Consider the following 19,197-nt stretch of genomic DNA (forward strand, 5'->3'; position numbering starts at 1 on the left):
AGTGGACACAGAAGCTCAGTGAACGCTAGTGCATGCAGACGCTCATGTCTGCAACCCGGTCTCTTAGCGGTAAACCTTAGTGTACACAGACGCAGCGGCCTATGCTGCGACCGAGACCCCTCGTGGTAGCATCTGAGACGGAAGTGAGGCAATCAGTTCATGGCGGGAGATGCGCGGAAACTGGTCATGAACTGGCGGGAAGGGACGACCAGGAGAGCGTCTGACTCAACCTAGGGCTGACATCAACCCTAGGGATCGCAGCCTCAAACTAATCCTGGTGCCTTATGATCCCTAAAGCCTAGCGCTGGAGCACCCGTGGTGGCAGCGCACCAGCTACTGTTTGGTAGTCTCCTCCCAAACAGTGCAACTATATCCGTATTCCCCTTCTAAGCAGAACCGATGCCTTACCTTCTCCCCATGCTCCGGCCACAGCCTGATAACGTCTGCTGGTATAGCTGATACAGATGCCCGTCGAGACAGCACTTGTATCGTGGGTAAGTGTTGTTGGAGCGACTCTTTCCAATATGTGTGTAAGACGCTGTTAGGAAAGATCACTCAAAACAATGTAGTAAGACTATAAAAATAAAATAATAAAGCTTAGGGCTGCAAAACACAGCAGCCCTGTGACCATGGTCCGACTCCTGCCGCACCAAACAAAAAACTGATTTGACTGAGCCAGTGGGCGAGAATATATTGAAGAGCCCGTTGCATCCTGGGAGGACAGAAAGCTTGCGATAGTTTGGTGCCAATCCGCTGTTGCTCCATCCTATCCCAATGTTATCCTGTGGACCCTGCCGGGGAAAGTCCCATTTCACTGACAAGGCATCCACAAAGATCCCTTTGGGATCCTTTGTTCTTGACCCGTATGCAGGCACTTTGTTGTTCAGACGGGACGCCATGAGATCCATCTCTGGCAATCCCCATTTGTCTACTAGAGTCTTAAAGACCTCCGGGTGTAGAGCCCATTCGCTTGCCTGAATGGCGTGTCGACTGAGAAAGTCCTCTTCCCAGGATTCCCGGAACTAATACTGCGGACAAGGCTGGGAGATGGCGTTCTGCCCATTTTAGAATGTGACTTACCTCTTTCATTGCTGTTTGGCTGCGGGATCCTCCCTGATGGTTGAGGTACGCTACTGCCGTTGCATTGTCCGAGCGGATCTGGACTGGTTTTCCTCGAAGAGTGTCCTTTGCCTGAATCAGTGCCATGTATATGGCCCGAAGTTTTAAAAGGTTTATTGGCAGGCAACTTTCTTCTCTTGTCCATTGTCCCTGGAACCACAATTTTCTGGACACTGCTCCCCAGCCCTGAAGATTTGCATCTGTTGTCAGGATCTCCCAATCTGATATCCAAAAGGGTCTCCCTTTGTCTAGATGGGATGTCTGTAGCCACCAGGCTAATGACTTCTTTACCTTTACAGGAAGTACCATTGTCTGTTTCTTTATTGTCTGATGTACTCCATTCCATCTGGCCAGAATCAGACGCTGCAGAGGCCTTGAGTGGAATTGCGCATACTCCACCATGTCGAAAGTTGACACCACCAAACCCATCACTCGCATTGCTGGGTGAATTGATACTGTTTGATTGACTGTGTAACAACTCCTGAATCCTTGACTGTACCTTGGATATCTTAATCCGAAGTAAAAATACTTTCTGCAGACTTGAATCCAGTACAGCCCCCAAGTGAGTCATAAGTTGTGACGGAACCAAAGAAGACTTTGCCCAATTTATGAGCCACCCGTGCCTCTGCAGACATGTTATTGTCTGTTGGAGATGGCACAGGAGCAATTCCTGTGATTGTGCCAGGATTAAAAGGTCGTTGAGGTATGGAAAAATTCTTATCCCCTGCTTGCGGAAATAAGCTGCCATCACCACCATGATCTTGGTAAAAACTCTGGGGGCTGTGGCTAACCCAAAGAGTAGGGCCTGGAACTGAAAATGCTGCTGGATGATGGCGAACCTGAGATAACACTGATGGGACAGTGCTATAGGAACATGTAGGTATGCATCCTGAAAATCCAGGAATACCATATAATCCCCTGGTTCCCAGGCCAAAACTATGGAGCGTAACGTCTCCATGTGAAACCATGGTACCCAAATGTATTTGTTTAGCATTTTGAGATTGAGAATGGGTCGAAAAGACCCATTTGGCTTCTGAACCAAAAACAGGTTGGAGTAAAAACCCTGTCCCCATTGTGCAGGGGGTACTGGAATGACTACTCCTGACTGAAGCAATTTCTGAACTGCTTCTTGCAAGGTCCTTGCCTTCGCCTCCACCCGAGACGGGCTGGTGCAGAAGAACCTTCGAGGAGGATGCTACTTGAAGGAGAAAACATAACCTTGAGATACCGCTTCTTGCACCAATGCATCTGTTGTAGACTGCTGCCAGATCTCTACAAACTGAAGATGCCAGCCCCCTACCCTGGGGTCCCCCAGGGGGATCTGGGTTGGAAGCTGGCCCGCTGGTAGCCCAATGCTTCTTTGGCTTACCCAACTTATTGTATTGGGGCTGCTTATGATCACTTTTTCCCTTCACTTTTCCTTGCGGCCGAAAAACTGGACTGTTAGGTTTAGGGTTATATGTGGAAGGAAACTTGACCTTCTTGGAGTCTGCTTTTGACTCCAGAATATCTGTCAATTCTTTAGCAAACAGAATATTTCCAGCAAAAGGCAAAGATTCCAAAACCTTTTTAGATTCTGAATCAGCTTTCCACGTACGTAACCAAAGTGCTCTGCGAGCAGCTATTGAGGCTGATGCCCTAGAAGCAATAGTACCCATATCTATTGCCAATTCTTCCAAGAATACTGCAGCCTGTTTAACATGAGCTATATAGGATTTTTGTTTTATAGAAGCTGAGAAACCACCCTCTTCCAGTGCATCAGCCCAGGCTGCCACTGCCTTTGCCATCCAAGCTGAAGCCTTGGCTGGCATTATGATTGCCCCAGACAGAGAATATATGGTTTTCAGAAAACCATCCACTATCCTATCCGTGACATCATTTACTGATGTTGACGGTAAAAGGCAATATAGATTTTCGCACTAATCGAATTACCTGCGTATCTACTTTAGGAGCCACCTTCCTTTTTAAACAGTCCCTTGCTGGAAAAGAATAATTGGAATCCCATTTTTTGGGAATTCTATATTTTTTATTGGGTGTAGCCCAAGCCTCTTCCATGATTTCAGTCAGCTGGTCTGAGCCTGGAAACTCAGTCTTAACCGTTTTGGGACATTTAAATATAGGTGTCTTGGTTTTTAACACAGGCTCTGCTGAATCCTCTAAGGATAGAATGGCCTTCATAGCTCTAATTAATTCAGCTATATCGACTGAGCTGAGAGACTCTTCCTCCTCTTCGTATGCCGAAGTAGAGTAAATTGAATTTTCATCGTCCGATGAATCATCTTGTGTAGCCTGTGAAGGTTTACTTACCATCGGTTTATCAGCTTGTTTCATATGAGAAGCTGCTGGGGGAAATGATATACTGTAGGTAGGGAGCTGCATGTATGGGTTAATAGTGTACCCCATTCCTGGTAAGGAAGCTGTAGAAATTACCCATTCATCTATACTGGACAAGGTCTGTGCAAATATAGCCCAAGGTGGATCCATCTGTACTTGACGTTGCACAGGGATCTGCCTTGTATTTTGCTGAAAAGCAAAACAATTTGCACACAAACCATCCTGAACCAGATCCTGAGAGGATAATACAGTTTTGCAAAACAAACATGATATATGAGTGTTGGTGTTACTGTAAGTGTACCTTAGTCACTTTTGCCGCTCTTACGCATGATAAATAATCAGCACTTTCACAGTGTACTACACAATTTGTGACTGTAATCACTTTAACCTTCTAACGTGATATCAATCTGACTCTACCCATGCACCGGCATTGAGGATCAGAAGAAACAACTGACAAACATATATTTAAGTCAGCAATTACCATAGCAGTCAGTCACATGTTATACATTAGTCATATGAGCACATTATCAACTACAAACACATTTTAAAGTATGTAGGACTACATACTACTGAATCCTGTTTTACACAGATCTAACGTATTCAGACGCATTGCGAAGACAACCACAGTAAATGTACACAGACTCATATGAAATAGGCACTTATCTAACTATTCATACTGAACAAGTATATAGAAATATACTGCTGTATAGCCCGTACTCAGTAGAGTGGGATACAGGGAGACTCGCCTCGCTTCCAGAATCAATCATTACGTTTAGCGAGCGCTGAGTGGATCGAGACGCTACTAGTGTACACTTTAGCTACGGGAACCTATAGTGAACACAGACGCTCAGTGAACACAGACCCCCCCGGTCACATAGCCCAATGCTGTGACCGGGTCTCCTCGCGGTAGCGTTCAGTGAACACAGACGCAGCGGCCTATGCTGCGACTGAGTCCCCTCGTGGTAGCGTCTGGGACTGAAGCGAGGAAACAGTTCATGCCGGGAGACTCTACGGAAACTGGTTATGAACCTGGGAGGAGGGGCGACCAGGAGAGCGTCTAACTCCCCCTGCTGACATCAACCCTAGGGATCGCGGCCTCATAACACTCCTGGTGCCTAAGATCCCTAAGGCCTAGCGCTGGGGCACCCGCGGTGGCAGCCGCGTCAGCTACTGTTTGGTAGTGACCTCCCAAAACAGTGCGGCTATGTCCGCATTCCACCTACTAAGCGGAATCGATGCCTTACCTCTTTCCGTGCACCGGCCACAGCCTGGTAATGTTTGCTGGACCTGCTAGTATATCCGACACAGACACCCGCTGAAACAGCACTGTACTCGTGGGTAAGCATGGTCACGGCCCGGCGGAGAGTTGTTGGAGTGACTCTAAGCGTATAAGACGCTGTTTAGAAAAGATCACTCAAAAAATTAATAAGACTAAAAAATAACATAAGAAAGCTTAGGGCTGCTCAAAGGAACATGGTAACATAGTATATGAGGTTGAATAGAGGCAAATTGCCCATTGTGTTCAACCTGTTTTAAGTTGTGATGATTCTACATACTTGCTAAATAATGTTTTATGACTAGTTAGCTACTATAACTCATGTTACCCCCGGATTAACCACGTTGATATTTTAAGTATTATAACCTGGATAGCTTTTTCATTCAGAAATTTATCCAGAGCAGCCCTCTGACCATGGTCAGGCTCCTTCTGCACCAAACAAAAAACTGATTTGCCTGAGCCAGTGGGCGGGGATATATGGACGGGCCCGTTGCATCCCGGGAGGCCTGAGAGTTTTTGATCATTTGGTGCCAATCATATCCCATTATTATCCTGTGGACCCTGCCGGAGAAAGATAATATGCTTTTCTGATGACACTGGTACAATCCATGTAGATCCTTAATGCACGGAATACGTCCAGCGATGCATCTCCTGCAAATAAGGTCCAGACCCTACAAGGCCGGGACAATATTTTCTTTGTTAAGGTGGAATTAAGTCATCACCTTAGGAAGATACCCAGATCTAGTTCTGAGAACTACTTTATCTGGATAAACAATCAGAAATGGGGAACAATATGACAATCCCCAAGTATGATATTCTTCTAGCCGACGACTTAGTCAGTAGAAAAGACACTTTAGCTGTCAACCATTTACAATCCATATTATTAAGTGGTTCAAATGGGGCAACATGAAGGACTTTCAGGACTAAACAAGTCCCACAGCACTGTAGGAAAAACAACTAAAGTTTGAATGTACAGCATACCATAGAAAAAAAAGGTAACCAAGTTGGTCATTTACTTTTGGAACTCTACAATCGATGCCGACCCTTGCTTCTGTCAAGGAAGCCATCTATTTCTGTCTGAAGGAATGCGAAGACACTGGAAACTCTGAAAATTTTTTAGGGTCTCATTCACCTACAGCACCTGGTGTTTGCAGATGTTCCCCATCCAAGTACTCACCAGGCCCAACACTGCATAGCTTCCAAGATCTGGTGAGATTGGGCATATCCAGTGTGGTGTGGCTGTAGATTTTCATTCACTGCACCCATGAATATAGGCTTGCCATATTTGGTGATGTGAGCTAAGGAAGGTTTCCTTGCTCTGAACACGGTTTGAAAATATCCTCTTGACCTGATGATAGAGGTTTTAATAGCCATGCTGTCAAAGACAGTCGATCCACATGTCTGTGATAACCAGGACCCTGCATTAGTAGGTCTGAACTTTGAGGGAACAGAAGTAGAGCATCCATTGCCATGCTCTGCTGGTCTTCCTGTTTAAACTGTCTCACCACCCTGGTTAATAGGGTAATTAGAGGAAAACCCCTCCGTCAGATGAAGTTCCTATCACCAATTAGGCATCCACAACGATCGCTCTGGGATCCTTTGTTCTTGACCCATATGTGAGCACTTTGTTGTTCAACCAAGACGTTATGAGATATATCTCTAGCAAGCACCTCTTGTTTCTAGAGTCCGGAAGATCTCTGGGTGTAGAGCCCATTCACTCCTCTAAATGGTGTGTCAACTTGAGAAAGTCCATTTCCCCGTTTATGATTCACAGAATGAGAACGGTGGATAAGGTTGGACGATGAAGTCCTAGCCACCTAGGTATGTGACTTACCTTCTTCATCCCCTTTTCGGTTGAGAGTTCCTCCCTGATGTAGAGGTACACTACTGCCATTGCATTGTCCGAGCGGAACTGGACTGGTTTTTACATGAAGACTGTCCCGTGCCTACACCGGTGCCCTGTATATGGCCCGAGGTTTCAAACTTTATTGGTAGGCAGCTCTTTGGGAACACTATCTCCCTGACACTACTCCTCGTATCAGAATCTTCCCAATCTGATATCAAAAGGATTTCCCTTTGTCTAGCTGGAATGTCTGTAGCCACCAGGCTAATGACCTTCTTACTTTTCTCGTAAGTACCGTAGTCAGTCTTTATTATCCGATACAATCCATTAATACTTACCACACCTTTTATTCCCAGCTGGTCCCTCCAGGTACCAACCAGGCCCACACTGCTGATCTTCCATGATCCAATGAAGTCTGGGCATATCGAGTGTGGTGTGGTTGTAGATTCTACTAGGTAAGAATCAGATGATGCAGAGACCTAGAGAGTGGAATTGTGCACACTCCCTCCTGTCGATGCAGATACCATCAAACCCATCCCCGCATTGCTGCGTGAGTGGATGCCGTTTGACTGTGTGGCGATTCTTGAATCCTATAGTGAACCCTGGATTTATTGTTGCAAGATAAAAAATTACTCTCTGCAGACGTGATCCAGTACAACCCCAAAGTGAGTCATCCGATGTGATGAAACTGGAGACGATTTTCCCCAAATTATGAGTCACTTGCCCCTGCAAACTCGTTATTGCTGTTGCCGATGACAAAGAGCAATCTCTGTGACTGTGTCAGGATTAAAAGATCCTAGGTATGGGAATAAACCTTAACCCCTGCTGGCGGAGATAAGGTGTAGTCACCCTTATATTTCTGGTAAATACTCTGGAGACTGTGGCTAACCCAAAAGGGTAAAGCCTAGAACTGAAAAATGTTTTTTTGGAGGATAGCAAAAACCTTGGATAACACACTGATGGACAATGGTATAGGAACCTGTAGATAAGCCTCTTGTATCTCCAGGGATACCATAAAAACCCCTGGCTCCATGCCTCATATAAGGAATGTAACGATTCCAAGTTTCCAAATGTATTTGCTCAGTATTTTTTTCGGATTAAGCATGAGCCAAAAATGACTCATTTGGCTTCCGATTAGGTCAGGTTGAAGTAAAACCTTGTCCTCGTTTGTCAGAGGAACTGGAATGACTATTCCTGACCGAAGCAAATTTCTGACCTGCTTCTTGCAAAGCCAGGCCTTCGTCTATAGCCGAGATAGGCTGTCTTAAAGGCGAAAGCATAACTAGAGATACCATGCCAGGTCTGTGTGACCTGAGGAAGTCGGCCCCCCCAACCTGTGGTCTAATAGGCGGAGCCCACACCATCAGCTGAATTTTTCTACAGCACCTGGTATTCCCCGCGTCCAAGTACTAACCAGGCCCAACCTTCTGTAGATCTTCTGGTAGCTCAATGGTTTCCTAGTCTCCAATCACACCGACGTGGGATTCAGCCTATGACAGGCTTTTAATCGATAATGTAATACCAACACGTGAACTGTATATGGAAGGAACCTGGACTTTCCTGGAGTCTGCGTCTGACTTCAGAATTTCTGTCAATTCTTACCAAAAAAGAATATTTTCAGAACAAGACAGATTCCACCTACAGCACCTGGTATTTGCAGATGTTTCTCACCAGGGCCACGCTGCATAGCTTCCAAGATCTGGTGAGATTGGGCATATCCAGTGTGGTGTGGCTGTAGATCTTTCACTTACCCAGCTAAACTGCTCTATGAGCAGGTATAGTTAGGGCTGATGCCCAGGAGTAAATATTTTGCCCATATCCAATGCTTCCAGGAACATTGCAGTTTTTTTATATGAGCCCTATGAGATTCTTGTTCTACTGAAAAATCTCCTTCCATTGCATCAGCCCAGGCAACCACTGCCTTTGCCATTTAAGCCAAACCCAAGGCTTGGTGTCATGAATGCCCTAGAAAGGAAAATTGAAAGCAAAGCTAATGTAAAGTCTACTTGTCTACGTTAGGAGCCATCTCCCCTTTTTTTAAACAATCCTCAGCTGGAATTAGATTATAGGAATTTCATTTCTTAGGAATTCTAACTTTTTATTCGGCGTAACCGCAACCTCTTCCATGATTTCCGTCAGCTGATCTTGGAGCTCAAGTATTGGGATGTTTAAACACATGTGCCTTGGTTTTTAACACAGGCTTTGCTGTATCCTTCTAAGGAGAAGATGGCTTTATTGCTTTCAATGAACTCAGCTATATTCGAGAGCTGAGACCTACCTCTTTTTCATATGATGAAGTAGAATATTTGGTCTTTCATCTTCTGATGAATCTAAACAATGTGTAGCCTGTGAGGGTGAAGGTTTACTTACCACTTTGAGAAGCTGCTGCTGTATGTAAGGACTTGTAACCCTATTCCTGGTAGAGGATTTTGGGGGATTATCCATTAAAACTTACTGGATAAAGCTTGTGCAAAGATAGCCCAAGGTGGATACACTTGTACCTGCATCCGCTTTGCCTGCTGAGCTAAAACATTATGCATACAAGCCATCCTGAACCAGATCATAAGAGGATAAACAGCTTCAAAACATGGTATGAGTGTCCTCGCCATTGCCGCTTCAATACATGATAAATAATCAGCACTTCCACAGTGTACTACACAACATACTTAGCAAGTCAGCCACGTTATACATTTGTATAATAAGCACATCATCAACTACAATAATACTTTACGTATGTAGGAGAACACATTTACTGAATCATGTTTAACATACCCAACGTATTCAGATGCAATGCGACAGAAACAACAGTAATGGTATTCATACTCATATGCAATAGGCACTTATCTAACTATTCGTACTCAAAACCGTAGATAGAGATTTAGTGCTGTATAGCCCGTACTCAGTAGAGTGGGATAAAGGGAGACTCACTTTGATTTCAGGATCGATCAATATGTTAGCGAACGCTGAATGGATCCAGACGCTACTAGTGTATATTGCCGCTCCACGAACCTATAGTGAACACAGACACACCGGTCACAAAGCCGAATATGCTGCGATCGGGTCCCCTCGTCTCCTGTAGCTGGTAGCGTCTGAGACGGAAGCGAGGAAACAGTTCATGCTGGGAGACTCTGCGGAAACTGGTCATGAACCTGGGAAGAGGGGCGACCAGGAGAGCATCTAACTCCCCCTGCTGACATCAACCCTAGGGATCGCGGCCTCATCCTATTCTTGGTGCCTATGATCCCTAAGGCCTAGCGCTGTTGCACCCTTGGTGGCTTCGCGTCAGCTGTTTGGTAGTCTCCTACCAAAACAGTGCGGCTGTGTCCGTATTCCATGCATGCTATGCGGAACTAATGCCTTACCTTCTACCCATGCTCTGGCCACAGCCTGGTAACGTCTGAAGGACCTGCTAGTATATCCGACACAGACGCACGCCGAAACAGCACTGTACTGGTGGGTAAGCATTGTCACGGCCCGGCGGAGAGTTGTTGGAGGTACTCTAAGCGTATAAGACACTGTTTAGAAAAGATCACTCAAAAAATTAATAAGACTAAAAAATAACATAAGAAAGTTTAGGGCTGCTCAAAGGAACATAGTAACATAGTATTTGAGGTTGAATAGAGGCAAATTGCCCATCGTGTTCAACCCGTTTTAAGTTGTGATGATTCTACATACTTGCTAAATAATGTTTTATGACTAGTTAGCCACTATAACTCAGCACTGTACTCGTGGGTAAGTGTTGTCGCGACCCGGCGGAAAGTTGTTGGAGCAATTCAACAACAAAAAGTTGTTCCAATATGTGTATAAGATGCTGTTTAGAAAGATCACTCAAAAAACAGTAAGACTATAAAAATAAAATAAGAAAGCTTAGGGCTGCTAACAATCCAGCAGCCCTCTGACCATGGTCTGTCTCCTGCAGCACCAATCAAAAAACTGATTTGACTGAGCCAGGGGGTGGGGATATATGGATGGGCCCGTTGCATGCTGGGAGGCCGGAAAGCTTTGACTGATTGGCGCAAATCCGCTGTCGCTCCATCATATCCCACTGTTATCCTGTGGATAACTTGTGGACGCTGCCGGAAAAATGTCAGACACAGTCCCCCCCAAAAGTACCTTCAGAGAGAAACAGAGTAAAAGGAGCCAGCACACACACAGCACCCCAGTAGGCAGTTATTATAATAAATGACTGGCACTGACTGAGTAACCTTAATAGATTAAACAGTTAATAGCACTTTAACCCCCCCCCCTTTCTATAACACCTTGGTAACGGAGAGGATAACTGGAGTTAAGTGGAGGGCAGCGCTCCCTGTCAGCATCACTGTAGTGTGATCTGCAGGGAGAAAAGGGAGCTGGTGAGTGTTGGATCCGCTCCGAGGAGAAGCCCTGCCCCCCTGTAATGGCGCGTCTTCCCGCATTTATTATTTTATACTGACCTGAGGTGTGCTTGCTGCTTACAGTGGGATTAGTTCGTTAGCTTAGTTGACCAGTGTTAGGGTATTGTGCCCCTCACAGCGCCGCACAACATGTACCTCGGAGCCCTCCGAATCGCAGCTTCAGAGCTGCGCTCCCACCCTTGTGCCGCCATTCCCGCCAGCGCCCTGCTTACTGGGGCGCCGGCGTCATATAGCCACTGCATCTTCTGGCTGTTAGGGGGTGGCAGCAGTGCTGCGGGAGTGAGAGGGAGCCTCGGGGGCTTGTGATAATCACCCTCAGGAGCTTAGTGTCCTGTCAGCGGAGATTGGAGCCATTAACCTCTAGGGTTGGACCCTACTGCCCCCTAAGTCCCATGAAGCAAGGAGGCTGTTGGCAGCTGCCTCCTTGTACCCAACATCTCTTAAAAAATAATAAAAGTAGAAAAACCCCTAGGAGCTCCCCTAACTGTGACCGGCTCCACTGGGCACATTTTCTAAACTGAGTCTGGTAGGAGGGGCATAGAGGGATGAGCCAACCCACATTATTAAACTCTTAAAGTGCCCATGGCTCCCAAGAGACCAGTCTATACCCCATGGTACTAATGTGGAAATAGTGATAGCAGTATATGTGAGATACACAGAATGGAAATCACACAGCAGCTATAGGCACACACTCAGTCACATATACAAAGCAGAAATTATTACAAACAATAAAACTGCACTGGACTAGCAATACTAAGTAACTGCACTACTAAGTAAAGCTATGTAAATATATAGCTATAACAATGCACAGTAAAGACTGGATGTATATCACAGGGTACTTGTACTAAATAACCCTGAATGTATGCACTTGTTCTTAACTAACACTGTCTAAAAGGTATGTAGAATATTTAAGGGGTATATGCAATTCCGGGCGAATTGCAGCATTTTTTCGCCCGTTTTTAAATTCGACCGTCGAATTCCGGCCAGCGGGTGCCGGAATTCGACATATTCAATAAAAAACGGATTCGACAGTCCCACTGTTAAAAAAAACGGACCCATTGACTGATAAGTGCGTCCTGGATTCGACAAATTGCGTGGGGTCCCCCCTCCTAAGCATAACCAGCCTCGGGCTCTTTGAGCCGGTCCTGGTTGTAAAAATACGGGGGGGAAATTGACATGGGATCCCCCGTATTTTTAGAACCAGCACCGGGCTCTGCGTCCGGTCCTGGTGCAAAAAATACGGGGGACAAAAGACGTAGGGGTCCCCCGTATTTTTTACACCAGCACCCGGCTCCACTAGGTGGCGCGCGAGCCCGCAAGGGGCTCATTTGCGCTTGCCACACTGTTGGTAAGCCGGCGGTCGGGCTCCCGGCCCCGGTATGCTGGTCGCCGGGAGCCCGACCGCCGGCAATCCGTAGTGAACCCGGCCGGGGTACCCTGGAGGAGTGGGGACCCCTTCAATCAAGGAGTACCCCTCCTCCAGCCACACAAGGGCCAGGGGTGAAGCCAGAGGCTGTCCCCCCCATCCAAGGGCTGCGGATGGGGGGCTGATAGCCATGTGTAAAAATGAAAGAATATTGTTTTTTGCAGCAGAACTACAAGTCCCAGCAAGCCACCCCAGCAAGCTGGTACTTGGAGAACCACAAGTACCAGCATGCGGGGGTAAAACGGGCCCGCTGGTACCTATAGTTCTACTGCAAAAAAAAAATACCCAAAGAAAAACAGGACACAGACACCGTGAAAGTAAAACTTTATTACATACATGCCGACACACATACTTACTTATGTTGACACGCCGACTCTGTCCACACATCTCCAAGTAGAATCCGGGGTACCTGAAAATAAAATTATACTCACCTAAATCCAGTGTCCTGTTCTTTTTTTGTAATCCACGTAATTGGCAAAAAAACAAACCGCATTTACCTGATCCACACGGACTGAAAGGGGTCCCATGTTTACACATGGGACCCCTTTCCCCGAATGCTGAGACCCCCTGTGACTCCTGTCACAGAGGGTCCCTTCAGGCAATCAGGGAACGCCACATTGTGGCACTCTCCTGATTGGCTATGTGCGTCTGAGCTGTCAGACAGCGCATCGCAAAGCCTCTCCATTATCTTCAATGGTGGGAACTTTGCGGTCAGCGGTGAGGTTACTCACCGAGGCTCGTTATGCTTAGGAGGGGGGACCCCACGCATTTTTTTTTCAGAATTTTAACCCATTCCCACTGAAAACCATGCTCTCTCAATTTTTAGTCAGTTAAAAAAAAAAATATTATTTAAAAAAATATATAAATAATATTTGAAAATCCTAATACACAAACCAAGTACCTAATCCCTTCTAATATAAATAGATATGCTATTAGCAATAAAAAAAAACACAAAAAAACCCATGTTTTAATTTTTTTTTATTAGATTCCGCCAGCAAAGTGAGGTGGAATGAAATTGACGAATTTACTGTCGAAAAGCACTGTTGTTGAATCAACATTTTTCAATTGAATATTCTCTTGTCGAAAAGCCGCATTTTTACCATTGCAGACATGTCGAATTTGTGAACTGTCGAATTTCAAAAAGTCGAATCTAAAAAGTAATTTTTTTTTTGTCGAAAAGTACTGTATTGCATTGTCGAATTTTTTTTTTTTTGTCGAAAATGCCCCGATTTTCGACATTATTCGGCAATTCTACCGCAATTGCATATACCCCTACGTGTCCTGTAAATGCACAGCGCTGATGATGCAGGCGGCTTTACAGAGGAGACATTGCTCAGCAGTCCCAAAGTCAGCTCAACATGTGTGTAATGGCGCCTAAACACTGACAGGGAGTGAGGGAGGCAGAGAGAAGCAGCTCCAGGGTGGGAACATTAGCAGTAAATGGCGGCTGGGGAAGAGGCTACAGGTCAAAGCCCTATCGCCTTGCTGGACTTCACCACCTGGTACTGCGGGCCTTAGTAAAATGGATTAGGAGGTAATCCGACCTGTGCCCCCGCCCTGATGGTCTAGTGGGGTCCCTGTACGGCCACAGTGTCCACACCAGCGCGAGCGGCCCGTCTCCTAAAGACCACACCGGATTGCGATTTCCTGCGGGTTCCGCCTGGGGGACCCTCTTACCTCCTCCCTTGATGTGGCCACGTGATCCTGGAGAGCTGTGGCAGGTGCGTGCCCTAGGTGAAGAAATGGAGCTCTCCGCTATAAGTAGCCGGCAACCAGGGCGCGGGAGTACACAGCGCCGCTGGGAGAGGTGAGGGAGCCGCAGCAAGATATGTCACACTGACATATAGCACTTTTAAGTGCCTGTGCTGCGGCCCTTAAAGTCTTCTATCTTCATAAAATAGGATTTTGGTACTTACCAGATAAATCCTTTTCTTTGAATCCACAGGGAGCACTGGAGTACTCTTGGGATATGGAAGGGGCGTAGTCGGGATAGGCCCATTTAAATATTTAAATTAGTAACTCTCCACCCCCTCCATACTTCCATAGAGACTTCAGTATTTTTACTGAGCCATACAGGAGCGATAAAGAGGATGAACCATAGAGAATTACATATAACATTATAACATAACATAACAGACAACAATAAAGTTGACACATAACGTAACAGACAACTAAACAGTTGGCACAATAATAGTTATCACCGTAATATCTTAACAATCGGTGAGAATGTGTTACCATAAGATCCACTGAATTTACCACAAAACAGGTAAACTGCTCTGGGTGGGCGTCCAGTGCCCCCTGTGGATTAAAAAAAAAAAGGATTTATCTGGTAAGTACCAAAATCCTATTTTCTTTTTCAACCACTAGGGGTCACTGGAGTACTCTTGGGATGTGCCAAAGTTCCCCCTTGGGCGGGAGAGCTGTTTGGCACCTGTAACACGACGGCCAAAGCTAGATGCTGATGCCGTAAACTTGTAAAAGCGCACAAACGTGTGCTACCATGTAGCAGCCCATCAAAGGTGCTGCGTAGAAGCTCCATGACCTGCTGCCCATGAAGTTCCCACAGAATGCGTGGAATGAGCTGAAACTACTGTAGGCAGTTGTAGCCTAGCATGAAGGTAAGCCTGACATCCACCTGGACAAAGTCTGCTTGGAAGCTGCCAAGCCATCTTGACTGCATCATAGATAACAAACAATGTATCCGTTTTGCGTACAGTTGATGTTCAGGCTATATAAACGCGTAGTGCGTGTACCGAATCCAAAGTAGCTGAAGTTCCTGTACCTTTTGATAACACAGGAACTACGATTGGTTGATTGATGTGAAAAAATTATACTACCTTCGGTAGGAAAGCGGGATTCTTCCGAAGTTCCGCTCTATCATCTTAAAACACCATATACGGTGGCTTGGGATGCGGTCAAGATGCCGCCGGACGGAATCCCGGCGGTCGAAATACCGACCGCCACAATCCCGACCGCCACAATCCCGACATATTCTCCCTCCGTGGGTGTCCACGACACCCATAGAGGGAGAATATAATAGTGTGCCGAGCGTAGCGAGGCACCGTGCCCGCAGCGTGGCGAGCGAAGCGAGCCCGCAAGGGGCTACGTTCCGCTCACCACCCCTGTCGGGATTGTGTGGTCGGGATTCCGGCGTCGGTATTTCGACCGCCGGGATTCCGACCGGCGGCATTTAGTACTGATCCCGGTGGCTTGCATGACAAGGCACCCAATTCTGAAACATGCCTTGCTGAAGCTAAGGCTAGGAGAAAAACTGTTTTCCAAGTGAGAAACTTAACATCCACTTGTTGTAAGGGTTCAAAAAATGAAGACTGTAAAAAAATAAAAAAGATAAACCCAGATTCAAGTCCCATGGAGCTGTAGGTGGTATAAATGGAGGTTGTACTCTGAGGACACCTTGTAGAAAAGTGTGTACTTTGGCAAAAGGGCCAAACGCCATTGAAAGTAAATTGACAAGGCAGAGACCTGCACCTTTAGTGTAGATAAACGTAGTCCTCCATCTAACACAGTCTGTAAAAATAGCAAAAGATGGGGTAACTTGAAAGATGAGGTCGAAAACTTCCGAGCTTCACACCACCCCATATAGGCACGCCAAATACTGTTATAATGAGCTGCCGTAACAGGCTTCATAGCAATCAACATGATGGTATAACAGATTCTGGAATGCCCTCTCATCTTAAGAGTGCAGTTTCAACAGCCACCCCGTCAAACGCAGCCTCGCTAAATCGGGGTAAAGGAACGGACCCTGTTGTAACAGGTCCGAACGTAGCGGGAGCGGCTAAGGATCATCTGCGAGTAGACCACGGAGATCCAATAATCACGCTCTCCGAGGCCAATGAGGCGCCACTAGTATGACTGTGGTGGACTCTCTTTTGATCCACTTTAGCAACCGAGGAAGCAGCGGAAATGGTGGAAACAGATACACAAGGCTGTACGGCCACGCGATCAAGATAGCATCCACTGCCACTGCCTTTGGATCTTTTGTTCTGGACACATACTAGGATGTTTGATGATTTTGGAGAGATGCCATTGGATACACCTGTGGGGTAAATCCACCGCTGGACCAACATCTGGAACACTTCTGGATTTAATGCCCATTCTCCTGGATGAAAATCCTAACGGCTGATATAATCTGCCTCCAAGTTGTCCACTCCCGGAATGAACACTGCCGACAATATCACATGGTGATGCTCGGCCCAACTGAGGATTTGAGCAACTTCCCCGCATGGCCATATGACTTATGAGTTCCTCCTTGTTTGTTGATGTATGCGACCGTCCACGCATTCTCTGACTGCACATGGACAGTCTGAGACCGGAGCATGTGCACTGCTTCTCGCAGCGTGTTGTAAATTGCCTTGAGTTCCAGGACATTTATTGACAGTAATCTTTCTTGGTCTGCCCAGAGACTCTGAAACTGACAATTTTGGACCACTGCTCCCCAACCTCTGAGACACGCGTCCATCGTTAGAATTATCCAATTCCAGACGCCGAACCTTTTTGTTGTGAGATTGTGTACTTGGAGCCACCAGAGTAGTGATACTCTGGCCCTTGAAGACAACCGCACTACATGATGAATTTGTAGATGCGAGTCTGACCACTGTGCGAGAACATCCAGGAGAAAAGAACGCAAGTGAAATCTTCCGAACTGGAGTGCTGCGAAAGACGCGCCATCTTTCCTAAAAGTCGAATGCACAAATGAACCGAGACTGTCCGTGGATTGCGCACTAACTGTACCCGATGACGAATACTTTGTGCGTTGTGTTCTGGCAGGTAAATCCGTTGATCCACCGTGTCGAGAATCATTCCTAGGACTGGAAGTCTTTGTGACGGAATCAGACTTGATTTCTTGAGGGGGACAATACAACCATGCTGAACTAGTAAATTGTACGTTAGTAAGGCATGTTGCAGGAGTACGTGTTGAGACGGAGCTTTGATGAGCAGATTGTCTAAGTACGGAAGTATTATCACTCTCCGGGATTGGAGATGAGCTATCATGACAGACCTCACTTGTGAACACCCGAGGCGCTGACGAGAAGCCAAACGGTAGCGCCTGACTACTGCAAATCTTAAGTAGGTCTTATGCGTATAAGTACGCATTCTTGAGATCCATCGAAATTCTGAATTATTGTGTATCTAAATCTGAAGTCACTGACTGCAGGGATTCCATCTTGAATCTGTAGTAAGTGACGTACTGATTGTGCTCCTTTAGGATCAATATCGGATTTCCGACAGTCATCCGGTTTTGGAACTACAAAAAAAAACCTGGAATAATAACCGTGACCCTGTTGGCAACTGGAACCGGAATCAAACTGCTGAATCTACTAGAGACTGTATCGCGGTCTGCCGAACCGCCGTCTTGTCTTCTGACCCAGGCAGACCTGTCTTGCAAAATCGCATTGGTGGAAGACAATCGAACTCTATTTCTCATACGTCCTAGAGGATGCTGGGGTCCACTTCATGACCATGGGGGTATAGACTGTTCCGCAGGAGCCATGGGCACTCTTAAGACTTTTCAATGGGTGTGAACTGGCTCCTCCCTCTAAGCCCCTCCTCCAGACCTCAGTTTTAGAAATGTGCCCAGGCAGACTGGATGCACTCTGAGGAGCTCTACTGAGTTTCTCAAAAAAGACTTGTTAGGTTTTTTATTTTCAGGGAGAACTTCTGGCAACAGACTCCCTGCTTCGTGGGACTGAGGGGGCAGAAGTAGGAACCAACTTCCTAAAGAGTTTCATGGCTCTGCTTCTGGCTGACAGGACACCATTAACTCCTGAAGGGAACTGAATGCTAGCCGTGCCTAGATGCTCACTCCCACAGCATGCCATCACCCCCCTCAGAGAGCCAGAAGTCAGAAGACAGGTGAGTGTTAGAAGACAGATCTTCAATCAAGAAAGTGACGGCTAAAGGTACCGCGCGGCTGGCGGGAGCGCAGCGCGCCATGTTGCCCACACATACACAGGCACTGCAGGGTGGGGGGGCGCCCTGGGCAGCATGAAACCTATGGAAACTGGCATAAATTAGGGGCATAAGTTGCTGTGGCACAGTCCTACCCCCGCCAGTATAAAAAATTACCTCATAAAAGCTGAGGAGAAACACACCATTGAAGAGTGGAGCTTCCTCCTCAGTCAGCCAGCACGCTGCTCAGCGCCAATTTCTCTCTCTCCTCAGGCTGCAGAGACAACGCTGGTCCTCCTCCACTGCTGAACAAGTATCAGGGTGCAAAACAGGGGGGGCCACAGTGAATTTGGTGCTATATAATTGTGTGATTACCATTATAAAAGCGCTGAATGTCAGTGGGCATTTTGTGTTCACAGACATTGTGTTACTGGCGCTGGGTTGTGAACTGGCAAATCCGGTCTGTGCCCCTCTGACAGATTTTACTGTGGGTCTGTCCCCTATAAATCCCGGAGTGTCTGTGGTGTGGTTGTGGACGTGTGTGACACGTCTGTGGCAGGGAACTCTGTGGAGACATGTTAGGGACACAGAGGTGTAATATGACACCAAGAGCCTGACTGGGTGAAAGGTTACACGATAGTGTGAATCATATCAGTAAGAGGTTGGACTGAATCGCATACAGAAAATGAAAATAATCTGTTGAAGATGTGATTTTTAATAGTTCTGCCTTTCATCCACAGGGACCTTTCTGGGTCGCTTACAGATTTGCACAAGTAGTACAAACGGATACCGATACGGACTCTGATTCCTGTGTCGACACTAATGATTCCAGGGGAATAGGTCCTAAGTTAGCAAAAAAGCATTCAAAACACTTTTAGCTATAAAGGAGGTGTTA

At 46.4% G+C, this 19,197-nt stretch overlaps 1 protein-coding gene and 1 pseudogene across 4 annotated transcripts in view; both read right to left on the reverse strand.

Moving 5' to 3' along the window:
* Positions 1 to 19,197, reverse strand: part of TPM4 (tropomyosin 4) — a 472,203-nt gene that overhangs the window by 39,059 nt on the left and 413,947 nt on the right. The window lies entirely within an intron of this gene.
* On the reverse strand, positions 5,859 to 5,976 carry LOC134948655 (5S ribosomal RNA; annotated as a pseudogene).

This window comes from Pseudophryne corroboree, chromosome 1 (assembly GCF_028390025.1).
Source record: "Pseudophryne corroboree isolate aPseCor3 chromosome 1, aPseCor3.hap2, whole genome shotgun sequence".
Taxonomy (NCBI): domain Eukaryota; kingdom Metazoa; phylum Chordata; class Amphibia; order Anura; family Myobatrachidae; genus Pseudophryne; species Pseudophryne corroboree.